Source organism: Rattus norvegicus, chromosome 12 (assembly GCF_021556685.1).
Source record: "Rattus norvegicus strain SHRSP/BbbUtx chromosome 12, alternate assembly SHRSP_T2T, whole genome shotgun sequence".
In the NCBI taxonomy this organism is placed as follows: domain Eukaryota; kingdom Metazoa; phylum Chordata; class Mammalia; order Rodentia; family Muridae; genus Rattus; species Rattus norvegicus.
In genome coordinates, this window is record NC_141545.1 from 26,166,569 (window position 1) to 26,179,026 (window position 12,458).

The 12,458-nt window shown below is 48.3% G+C and overlaps 1 pseudogene; it reads left to right on the plus strand.

Annotated features, from left to right (window-relative positions):
* The first annotated feature begins 1,705 nt into the window (after positions 1–1,705).
* LOC134481324 (small nuclear ribonucleoprotein Sm D1-like) lies at positions 1,706–2,118 on the plus strand (annotated as a pseudogene).
* Positions 2,119–12,458: the final 10,340 nt, after the last annotated feature.

Sequence of the window (12,458 nt, forward strand, 5' to 3'; positions counted from 1 at the left end):
GCTATATAGCAGCACCTTGTGTCAAGACACAAAGCAAGCAGACTGGAGAGATGGCTCAGTGTTTCAGAGTTCTTGCAGCTCTTGCAGAGGACGTGGGTTCAATTCCCAGCACCCACATGTGGTTCACAACTATTCATAATTGGAACTCCAGGGGATCTGACCCCTTCTTTTGACCTCCCTGGGCACCAGAAGTGCATCTATACACATACACACATGCACTCAACATGCACAGCACACACTCAACATGCCCATAGCTCATGAGCACAAGCACACACACACATAAACATGTATACACACACAAAACCATACACCCATAGTGCATGCGTGTGCACACACACTGATGATAAAGAAACCTTTTAAAAACAAGCCAAGTGGGGGTTGGGGATTTAGCTCAGTGGTAGAGCACTTGCCTAGCAAGCGCAAGGCCCTGGGTTCGGTCCCCAGCTCTGAAAAAAAGAAAAGAAAAAAAAAAAAAAAAAAAAAAACAAGCCAAGTGAAAGAAAAGATAAAGTTAATGAAGTTACCTGCGATTGCTGAACCTGCCATTGGCAGCTGATATTTGAATCCAATTCAAATATATAAAAGTGCCAATTTTATTCATACTTTAATCTTTTGTGTTCCGAAGTATTTTTATTTCATTTTGTGTGTGTTGGTATTTTGTCTGCATGGATATCTGTGCACCCTTTGTATGCCTGGCACCTGCAGTGGCCAGAAGAAGAATCCACTGGAACTGGAGTTACAGACAGATGTGAGCTGTCATTTGGTGCTGAGATTTGAACCCAGATCCTCTGGGAGATCAGCCAGTGCTCCTAACCACTGGGCCATTCCAGTCACTACCCCAACCCCTTGATTTTTTAAATTACATTGACTGGTTGATTTTGTGTGTGTGTGTGTGTGTGTGTGTGTGTGTGTGTGTGTGCTCATACATGAATGCAACTATATGCACACACACACACACACACACACACACACACACACATACACACTCATGTGCCGTAGTATGCCTGTGGAGGTCACAGGACTTGTAGGAGTCAATTTTCTCCTTCTACAATCTAAGTCCTGGGGACTGAACTCAGGTTAGCGAGACTTGGCAGCAAATGCCTTTACCAAGCTGATGCTGATTCTGCAGGTGTCTAAGGAGCACTGGGAATAAAATGGCTTACAGATATCGATGAGACTGTCAGATTTTAATGTCCATTCAGGAAGACAGATGGTTAACTCATTAATTCAGCCAAGCTACCACAGCCCCCCACATTCCATATCCACATTCAGGCTAATTCAAACATAGTATCGAGAGCCAAGGGTCGGGCCCAGGCCTTCCGACCATTACCTTGGAAATGACTTGGTGTTGTGACCATTTCTTCCCCGGGGAGACATAAGTGAAATCTACCTGTCTCCTCATTTGGTCCCTGTAAACCAAAACACGATTCCACCAAAGATCCCCCTGGAATGAATGAGCCTAGATCGAATCCTTTTTATACTGCCTCCAGGTATTATCGTGTCCTTCTCGGGTTTTGTCTCGCCCTGTGTCTGTCTCAGCTGGCATCGCTCTGATAATCAGCACGAGTCTGAGGGAGTGGCAAGAAACCTCAGCGTGTCCCCAGGCCTCCTCGAGCTCTTCCGGCCATTCATACCCCTAGTCTGTGGGTCTTTAGAGCCTGAATTCCATGAGCAGTCGGATTAGAAGGGAGACTGCACCACTAGGATGAAGCTCGTGAGATTTTTTGATGAAATTGAGTCATGAAACTGTAACCATTGAATTGACAGTCACAGGTGTAGATGTCAGCATGAATACGCACCTTAAAGCTGTGACAATGACCCTGAAGAACAGAGAACCTGTACAGTTGGAAACATTGGGTATTCAAGGCAATAACATTCAGTATTTTATTCTATCAGTTTACCTCTAGATACACTACTTGTGGATATTGAGCCTAAAGTGAGATCTAAGAAAAGAGAGGCTGTTGCAGGAAGAGGCCGAGGCCGGGGTAGAGGAAGAGGACGTGGTCGTGGCAGAGGATGAGGGGGGGTCATAGGCGATAATGTCTCTCAAGATTACTGTTTCAAATTGATAAGGAATTTGGGGTATTTTTTGTACAGGTTTTGTTTGTCAGTTTTTAATAAACATAAGTGTAGGGAGAAAAAAAAAAAGAAAAACCTCAGCACACCCCCAGAAGTTTTGTGATGTGTTTCTCTCTGTGGAGTCCCCACAAATGGAGCTCAGCTACACACTGTAAGGCAGACCAATACATGCGTGTTGTTAGCGAAGAATCCTTCATCACGTGGCCTCTGACGTGCTTGTTTTTGCAGAGCATCCTTTCACCTGCGTCTGTATCAACACAATATTCCTTCGTGAGTCTGCCTTAGACTTCCATCCATGTCTACTTCAGCGAAAGTTCCTTCAGGTGTCTACTTTAACGAAACATCTGTTTACTTGTGGCCGCTTCAGCAAAAAACGTGTTTGCCCCGGCAAAACACCATCCGACATAACTGTCTTTCCAAAGAACCCTTACGTTTCTACTTCTCTATTTAACTTATCTACAGACAGAACTGCATACACGCAGCTGGGAAAAGGGGTTGGAACCTAAGGTTCCAATGACCTTCCCTGTTCCCTCTCTCATGAAGGAATGTCAACAGCCCACAGGCCCAGTTGTGATGAATTTGCACACGGGCACTGCTGATCTGGTCAAGATAGCCGCTGTTTTGCTGAGTGGATCGTATTCTATCTACACTTGGCATCGTGTGAGTGTCTTTGCTGGCCCAGGTCTCGTCCACCCTTCTGCCAGATTAAACCAAACGCTTTGGCTACACAGGAAGTCCTTGGCCCAGTACAGGCGACAGCAATCCAAAAGTCCTCAGTCTGGTAAAAGCTGCACTGGAGACGGGACCGGCTTTAAAAGGAGCCCCAGAAAATGACCTGAAAAAAATATTTTCTTTTTGCGTGTATGATAGAGTGTGGGTGGAAGGCATCTGGATGGAGGGGGTGTGACACAGCTGGGTGTCCTGCAGCTAAGTCTGGGTCTTCAGAAGGAAGCCACGAGAAATGACCACATCAGTGTTTATTTTACAGGATGGCGATTGAGCCTAGGACGGTGTGCACGGCTTGCAAGCTCTCTACCACTGTGCCAGGAGCCCAGCTCCTCAGTGGGGGACCCTAGGCAGCTACTCCACCCCTCAGCTGTGCTCCAGGCCCAGCTGCATGATTTGGAGCAGAGAAGTTATATGATCCAATTTGCAAGTGAGAAAGATACCTGGCAGCTAATTAGTAGTTGGTTAGAGGAGGGCCACCCTAGAGCCAGAAAATAAATAGGAAAATAACTGCTCAGGAAACAGCAGTTGGCGTCAAGTAGAGTGGTGGACTTACACGGTATTTAAGAGACGGCGATGCGAACTGCTAGCCTGTCACTGAAATCTATCCTCCCTGGCCCCGACAGACTCTGGTTTGTAGTCCAAGCTGCCCTTCAGCTCCTGCAGTCTGGGTTTACAGTCACATGACACCGTGCCCACCGATCCTGGGTGTTTCTAATAATGTTCTGATTAATACATGTTCAGCACATCCCAGCCCTCCTTGTATCTGATCAGCTTCTAAGCAGAAGAGAAGGACCTGCGGTCCCACTGTATCAGAATGTTTCTTTGGACCTGTTTCTTAGGTTGCTGTGCTCTCGCTCTCGCGCTCTCGCTCTCGCGCTCTCGCTCTCGCGCTCTCGCTCTCGCGCTCTCGCTCTCGCGCTCTCGCTCTCGCGCTCTCGCTCTCGCGCTCTCGCTCTCGCGCTCTCGCTCTCGCGCTCTCGCTCTCGCGCTCTCGCTCTCGCGCTCTCGCTCTCGCGCTCTCGCTCTCGCGCTCTCGCTCTCGCGCTCTCGCTCTCGCGCTCTCGCTCTCGCGCTCTCGCTCTCGCGCTCTCGCTCTCGCGCTCTCGCTCTCGCGCTCTCGCTCTCGCGCTCTCGCTCTCGCGCTCTCGCTCTCGCGCTCTCGCTCTCGCGCTCTCGCTCTCGCGCTCTCGCTCTCGCGCTCTCGCTCTCGCTCTCGCGCTCTCGCTCTCGCGCTCTCGCTCTCGCGCTCTCGCTCTCGCTCTCGCGCTCTCGCTCTCGCGCTCTCGCTCTCCACCCAGGGCGGTGGCTTCAAAGCATCCATCTTCCTGCTTCCTCCTCTCCAGCATCTCATACGAGGGTTACTGCTCCAATCAGCACTCGTTTCGCTTTGCTTTGCTCTCAGAGTCAGGAGCTCCTGGCACAGCACAGACTGGCCTTGAACTCAAGGTAGCGCTTGTGTTTTTGATCTCCCAATAACCATGATTAAAGGCACGAGCTTCCATGCCCAGCTGCTCTCTTTGTTACCGTTGGGTCTGAGAGAATGAGGCGCTCCTGGGGCGGTTAATCCAAGGCTGACAGCAGAAACTGCTGGGGAAGATGGATATGACGGCACACCTAGTGTGTGTCTGTCTGTCTGTCTGTCTGTCTGTCTGTCTGTCTGTCTGTCTGTCTGTCTCTCCCCACCCCCACCCCGGGATTTCTCTGTGTAGCCCTGGTTGTCCTGGAACTCACTCTGTAGACCAGGCAGGCTTCAAACTCAGAGATCCACCTGCCTCTTCCTCCCGAGTGCGGAATTAAAGGTGTGCACCACCTCTGCTTGGCAAGTTTTTCTCTTCTTTTTTTTGGGGACCGAACCCAGGGCCTTGCGCTTCCTAGGTAAGCGCTCTACCACTGAGCTAAATCCCCAGCCCCAAGTTTTTCTCTTCTTAAGATTTACTTTGAGGGTTGGGGATTTGGCTCAGTGGTAGAGTGCTTACCTAGGAAGCACAAGGCCCTGGGTTCGGTCCCCAGCTCCGAAAAAAAAAAAAAAGATTTACTTTGATTATTTATGTGCATTGCCTGTGCACTTGAGTTCGAATGCCCGAGAAGCCAGGGTGTTGTATCTCTTGGAGCTGGAGTTACAGGAGGTTGTGAGTCACTCAACATGGGTGTTAACAGTGATCTCCTATCTCTGAAAGAACAGCAAATAATGCTTCTTTTTTCCTTTTTTTTTTTTTTCTTTTTTTCGGAGCTGGGAACCGAACCCAGGGCCTTGCGCTTGCTAGGCAAGCACCCTCTACCACTGAGCTAAATCCCCAACCCCGCAAGTAATGCTTCTTAACTGCCGAGACAACTCTCCAGCGTTGTGGATGACATGTTTGAAGCCAACGTAGACCACATAGTTGAGGCCCTGTCAGCTATGTAAAAGAAAAAGATCAAGGTATGGAAAGTGACCCAGTTGACAGAACTCTCGCCTCGTACTTAACAGAACCCTCAGCTCTGTCCCTAGCAACCACACAGAACTGGGCCTGGTGATGCACGCCTGCCACCCCAGGATCTATAATGCAGACACAGGAAGAGCAGAAGTTCAAGGTCACCCTGACCTGCCCTGTTTCAATGAAACAATGAAAAAATTTTCTATTTGTTGAGAAGATGTTGAGGTGTCTGTGAACAACAGTGTGCAATCAGTGTGTGTGTGTGTGTGTGACTCGAACGCACACTTGTATGCTTGCTTATTTCAGGGCCTGAAGTCCACAAAGGGTGGCTTCCTCTAATGACATCCACCTTATCTTTTTTTTTTTTTAAAGATTTATTTTATGTATATGAGTACACGGTAGTTGTCTTCAGACACGCCAGAAGAGGGCATCAGATCCCATTACAGATGGTTGTGAGCCAACATGTGGTTGTTGGGATTTGAACTCAGGACCTCTGGAAGAGCAGTCAGTGCTCTTAACCACTGAGCCATCTCTCCAGCCCCCACCTTATCTTTTGAGACAAGAGTTTCTCATTCCACTTGGAGCTCGCTGCTTCAGTCCTTAGGACCGGTCTGCCTCTGTTGCTCAGGGCTGGGGTTATAGGTGTTATATACTGTTGTGTAGGTGTTATATATATACTGCCTTATTTCACTTCAAAAGAAAATCAAAACACGAGTTTAATCATTCAAACTTAAGTCCTGCTGCTTGCACAGCCAGCATTGACACCTGGAGCCATCTTGCCAGCTCCTGGAGTGAGTGTCTCTTCAGATGTGGGGGGTGGGGAGGATTGACTAGAAGCATTTGTTGATTTCCATGATGTAGATACTCTTGTGGAGGCTGGTTTCAAGTTCCTACAATCCACATAGATTCACTGGATAAGCAGTTAGGGAGTGAGGTGGACAATGGGTTCTCCCGAGCTGGTATGAGCTGGCACAAGCTGACGCCAACACACCACTGTTCGTGAGTATCCGAATGCGGATATTCAGCCTTCTGTTGGACAGAGGCCAGTTCTGCACACTGGGAAGATTCAGCTGGGCTTTGAGAGCTACTAGAGAGCCAAATGGGTAAGGGGCCCGAGAAGGTGGTGCGGTCTGGAACATGCCTGATACGCAAGTGCAGGGACTGGAGCTCCGATCTCTGGCACCCACGGCAAGATGCCAGGCGTGCTGGCACAGGGTCTGGACTCAGCACTGGGAGAGGGAATGGCAAGGGGAAACAGCAGGTGTCTAAAGTCACTGGCCAGTCAGCCTAGCCAATTAGCAGACTCCAGGTTCATTGAGAGAACCCCGTCTCAACAAATAGGGTAGACAGGAATAGAGGAAGACACGTGACTTTGAGCTGTTACCTCTGTCACCTATACCCATATGTACATACACGCCGAGACACATTCTTATCTGTCTGTCTGTCTGTCTTCCTGTCTCTATTTCTGTCTGTCTCTATCTTTCTGTCTCTGTCTATCTCTGTCTCTTTGTCTTTATTTCTGTCTGTCTGCCCCCTTCACACGCATGCACACGCACTTGACAAAAATAAATAAATAAATATTCCAATAAGCCACACTGATTGTACTCAGTGGGGTACAGAAAAAAAAGGAAAGAGAATGAAGGGAGAGTGTTGAGGGTTGAGGAAGGGGGACAGCAGGAGTTGGGGTGAATATGATCACAATGTTTAGTGCTTAACTAAAAATAACGAATAAAGTAAAATTTAGAAGTAGGGTTCAGCTGGCAAGCTGACCCAGTGGGCTTAAGACACGGGCACTTCAGACAACTCGAGTTCCATCCCGGGGACCTACCTGGTAGGAGAGAGCTGATTCCGGCAAGTGTCCTCTGACTTCCACACGTGCACATGGCAAGCATGTGCCTGTGCTCACACCCTGCACTTCAGAAACACACACATGAGAGTAAGAATAAACAAAATGGAAGAGTAACTGAAGTGTGTGTGTGTGTGGGGGTTGTTGTTAGTAGTGGAAATAGAAACAGACCATGAGAGAAGAGAGATTGTGTGTGTGTGTGTTCATGTGTGTATGTATGTGGTGTGTGCATGTGTGTATGTGTGTGTATGTATGTATTTGTGTGTATGTCTGTGCATGTGTGTGCTTGCATATGTGTGTGTATATGTGTGTATTTGTGTGTACATGTGTGTATGTCTGTATTTGTGTGTTTATGTGTGTGTATGTGTATATGTGTGTGCATGTGTGTATGTCTGTATTTGTGTGTGTTCGTATGTGTGTTTATGTGTGTGTATGTTTGTGTATGTGTGTACTGTATATTTGTGTGTGTATGTGTGTGTTTATGTGTGTGTATGTTTGTGTATGTGTGTACTGTATATTTGTGTGTGTATGTGTGTGTATATAGGTATCATAGCATGTGTGTGAAGACCAGAGGACATCTTGCAAGACTTGGTTCTCTCCTTCTACCATGTGGGTGCCAGGCATCAGAAGAAGGCTTGGCACCAAGTGTCTTTATCCCCTGAGCCATCTTGACATCCCCAAAGGAGGAAGAGCTCTTAATGGAGGGAGTCAGGGGAGGAAGAGGGTAACGGAATTCATGTGACATGACTCGGAAAGGAGAATCGTTTGAGGGAAGGAAGGGAACTAGCAGAAGGGGAGGAGAGAGGATGCGCAAGGGCGGCAGGGAGGGCCATGGGCAGAGTGCAGTGATGGCCTGTCTGCACGTCAGAACAACACTCGTCACTTCATAGGTTGGCTTTAAGAATTAACTTAAAACCTGTTAAAGGAAGGAAAAAACAAATCATTTCAAGCATGGTAGCATATGTCTGTAATGCCAACGTTCAGGAGGCTGAGGCAGGAGGATCAAGAGTTCAAGGCCAGCCTGGGCTACACAGTGAATAAATCTCAGCCTGGGATATTAACCAGTGGTAGGGCACATGAAGCCCTGTGTGTTTGATCTCCATTCCCTTGGCCAACCACCACCACCACCACCACCAAAAACAAACAAATAAACCAGTAGAGATGCTTGGATCTGCAGGATCATCCTATGCTGCCCTGCCCATCGCTCCTTCTCTGAGCCTTCGATTCCAAAGCCTTGGTCCTTTAGGTTTTCCCTCCAGTTGGCTCACTGCTCATGCACATGTATCTCAATTGTGTGACTTTTCCTGGGTAAAGGTGAACAAAACTTCCATTTGTCCGGATGTGAGACCAGTGATAGACACGGAAACAAGCTCCTCCCCCCGGGGTGGGGCTGGGAAGACAGCTTCAACAGCAACATGAGGACTCCAGTTGGATCCCTAAAAGCCCCGTGGAAAAGCCGAGCATGGTGTTTAGAAAGCTCAGCACCAGAGAGGTGGAAGCAGGAGGGTCCCCGGACTCCTTGGGCGGATAGTCAGCCGTATTGAATCAGTGAGTCAATGAGATACAAAGAGAGAGGCTTCTGTGAAAAGCCATTGGGTCAGAATGCTGGCTATGAAAGTGTCAAGAGCTGAATTTGAAACGTAAGCACTCCTGTAAAACAAACAAACAAACAAACGGGGGTGTCCACATACATGCACCTGCGACTCTAGCACTGTGGGAGGTTTGTTTTTTTTTTTCTTTTCTTTTCTTTTCTTTTCTTTTCGGAGCTGGGGACCGAACCCAGGGCCTTGCGCTTGCTAGGCAAGCGCTCTACCAAAGAGCTAAAACCCCAACCCCACTGTGGGAGGTAAAGACACGAAGAGCTGGGGTTTGGCGGCTGCCAGCCTAGCTCGCTCTAGGTTCAGTGAGAGACCCTGTCTCGAGGGACCCTTGACATGTGCACAAGCACCAGGACACACATACAAAGAAAGGAATAAAGCTAAAGTGGACGATGTTCCTAAGGAACAACACCAAGGTCTTCACAAATGTGTACACACGTGCACTCCTGCCTATAGCCTCATACACACAGACACACACAAAAAAGCAACCTGGGCCAGATGGGGTGGCGCACGCCTTTCGTCCTAGCTCTCAGGAGGCTGAGCGGATCTCTGAGTTTGAGGGCAGCCTCGTCTACAGAGTGAGTTCCAGGACTGCCAGTGCGGTACAGAGATACCTTGTCCCACTCCTGCCGCCAACCACCCCGCACACACAAAGTGGCACTTCTGGAGCTGCCTGCCCAGCTTTCGGGGAGCTCCTCCCCAGTCTCTCCTCTCAGCAGTCGTGAGTTGCTTGATAAGCTTAGGGAGGGGCCTTGTGGGACGTATTTTCCTGAGTGCCCTGAGCTTTGCAGGGTTTCCTCAGCTTCCTTGGTCTTAGGAGCCTCCCTCCTCCCTCCTGCAAGGAGAGCTTCCATTTGGAGGACAGAATTACCCAGTTCCACCCCACACCTCCTCTCAACCCATTGCAAATGGCAATGGACGAGGCTCCTGGTGGCCTCTGTGTTGCTCAGCCCCATGCACGCATCGCAGAGAAGTCTTGGTTCATCTGTCTGCAGCGCTGAACATTGTCCTTTTCCTGTTCTCCTCTGAGGACATTTTTGGATTCCAGAACTCCACATTCTTCTGATTTTCTCCGCAGCTCCCTGGCTTCCGCTTTGGCAGTTTGGACAGTGCCTGACCTCTAAATGCTGGAGTTCCTTAGAGTTTGGTCTTAGGCCATTTTGTCTTTTCCCTGAACCTTTTTTTTTTTTTTTTAAATGACTTCATCGGCTTGAATGTGCCACTCACTCTTGGGGCTCTATTCCAAGCCAGATTTCTGTGCTGAGTCCTAGACTAGCTTCCACACAACCCAGTAAACATTTGGTACCTCAAATCGAAAGCTCTTATCTTCTTCCTAAAGTGTCTCCTCTTTGAGATGTAGTGCACTCCCTGATGTAGTGGAGAAAGAGAATGAATTAAAAACCAAACACAATAGTACGTATGTATGAGGATGGCATAACAAACTCCACCAAGATATATGTAGTTCCAGACCGTGTGATTATTTATTTACTTATTTATATTTTTTTGAGACATGGTCTCTCTGTGTAGCCTTGGCTGTCCTGGAACTCACTATGTAGGCCTCCGACTGAGAGATTGACCTGCCTCTGCCTCCCAAGTGCTGGGAACAAAGATGTGTGTCACCACACCACTGTTTTGTGTGTGAGCTGTTTTCCTGCATATACTTCTGCGCCTCAGATGCACACCTGGTGCCTACATAAGTGGTTAGCCTCCGTGTAGGGTACCGGGAATTGAACCTGGGTCTTTTGCAAGAATAACAAGTGCTCTTAACCACTGAGCCAACCTCTCCAGCCCCATGATCGTTAATCTTGATTGCCAACTTGACAGGAGACAAGCTGCTCTGTGTGTCTGAAAAGGTGTTTCCAGAGGGATTCAGTGGGGGATGGGAAGGCCCACTTTGAGTGTGGGAGGCACCACGGCTGAGGCTCTGGACTGAATAAAATGGAGAAAGCCAGCCGAGCACCAGTGTTCATCTCTCTGTTCTCTGACTGTGTGGAAGCAACTGTGACCCGTTCCTCATGCCCCTGCCATTAAGCTCTTGCCACCACGGTGGACTGTATCCCCTCAAACTTCGAGCCCAGACGAACCCTTCCTTATGTTGCTTCTGTCATAAAAGCCAAGCAACGGAGCACTGGCACTCGTTTTATTTCCATGCCAGCCTTCTTTCTTTCTCCTCCGTAGACCACAGGCTCTTTGCAAGGTGAGCTGCTGCACCCTCGGTGAGTAGGACAGAGTCTGTACATTGGGGGTTGGGGATTTAGCTCAGTGGTAGAGCGCTTGCCTAGCAAGCACAAGGCCCTGGGTTCGGTCCCCAGCTCCGAGAAAAAGAAAAAAGAAAAAAAAAAAGAATTTAAAAAAAAGGGGGGGGCTGGGAATTTAGCTCAGTGGTAGAGCGCTTGCCTAGGAAGCGCAAGGCCCTGGGTTCGGTCCCCAGCTCCGGAAAAGAAGAAAAAAGAAAAAAGAAAAAAAAACAAAAAACCAAAAACAGAGTCTATACATTACCGGGGCTCAGTAAACATTGGCTGGATGATCTAAAACAGGGAAACCCATTAACACCGAAACAAGCTTGAGAGGACACAGCTCTGCAGAGACTGGCTCTAGGCAGCTAGCTCACTTACGTGGCTTTAAGAAAGTCACTTTGGCCCTGTGTACCTTGAGGATACTAGAGTAAAACTATGCAGAAGGTCTTTTCTTCTCAGTTTCTTTTTTTTTTTTTTTTTCGGAGCTGGGGACCGAACCCAGGGCCTTGCGCTTCCTAGGTAAACGCTCTACCACTGAGCCAAATCCACAACCCTCAGAAGATCTTTTCCAAATTGTAATGTTGAATCTGTTATCTGTATAAGTCATGGGATATGTCAATTAAAGGAGAAGGTGAACGAGGTGGCATTGCTAGTGTCGTTTTGCTTTCTGTCCTGTGTTTTTTAGACAGGGTGCTGTTATGGAGGTCCGACATTACAAGTGTGGGCTACCACATCTGGTGCCTAGGAGGTTGAAGTGGGCAGAGGTGGTTGGGATCTTCCTCAATTGCTTTGCGGCTTAATTCCTTCAAGGTCTAGTTTACGTGTATGAATGTTTTCCGTTTCTGCTTGTGTGCATGTGTCCGTACCTGGTGCATCAGAAGAAGGCATTTGATTCCCTGGAACTGGAGTTACAGAAGGTTATGAGCCACCATGCCAGGCCTGGCAACAGACCCCTGGTCCTCTCTTTTTTTTTTTTTTTTAAATTTATTTATTATATATAAGTACACTGTAGTTGTCTTCAGACACACCAGAAGAGGGCATCAGATCTCATTACAGATGGTTGTGAGCCACCATGTGGTTGCTGGGATTTGAACTCAGGACCTCTGGAAGAGCAGTCAGTGCTCTTAACCGCTGAGCCATCTCTCCAGCCCCCCCTGGTCCTCTCTTAACTGCTGAATCAGCTGCTCCTGCTTTAATATTTGAGACAAGACCTCTCACCTGAACTCCCTAACTGAGTCAGACAGGCTGACCAGCAAGCTTTCAGGGACCTTTCCACCCTTGCACACATTGGGGGCATAGGCGAGACCACTGTGCCTGGATTTCTTTTCTTTCACTTGGTTTTCTGGGATCAGACTCAGGTCTTTCTTTTTGCATGGTAAGCACTCTGTTGCCTTAGCCATCTGTCCAACCCCCTCTCCCAACACACTTTTTGAGACATGGAAATCCAGGTACCCCCTTGGTGGGGTGCTCCACAGTGTAGTTTCCTTCAACGGTTGAAGTTATTAAAGTTGAGATCGTATCTCAACTCTTCAGCCTGAGTCTATAGTCAGTATCA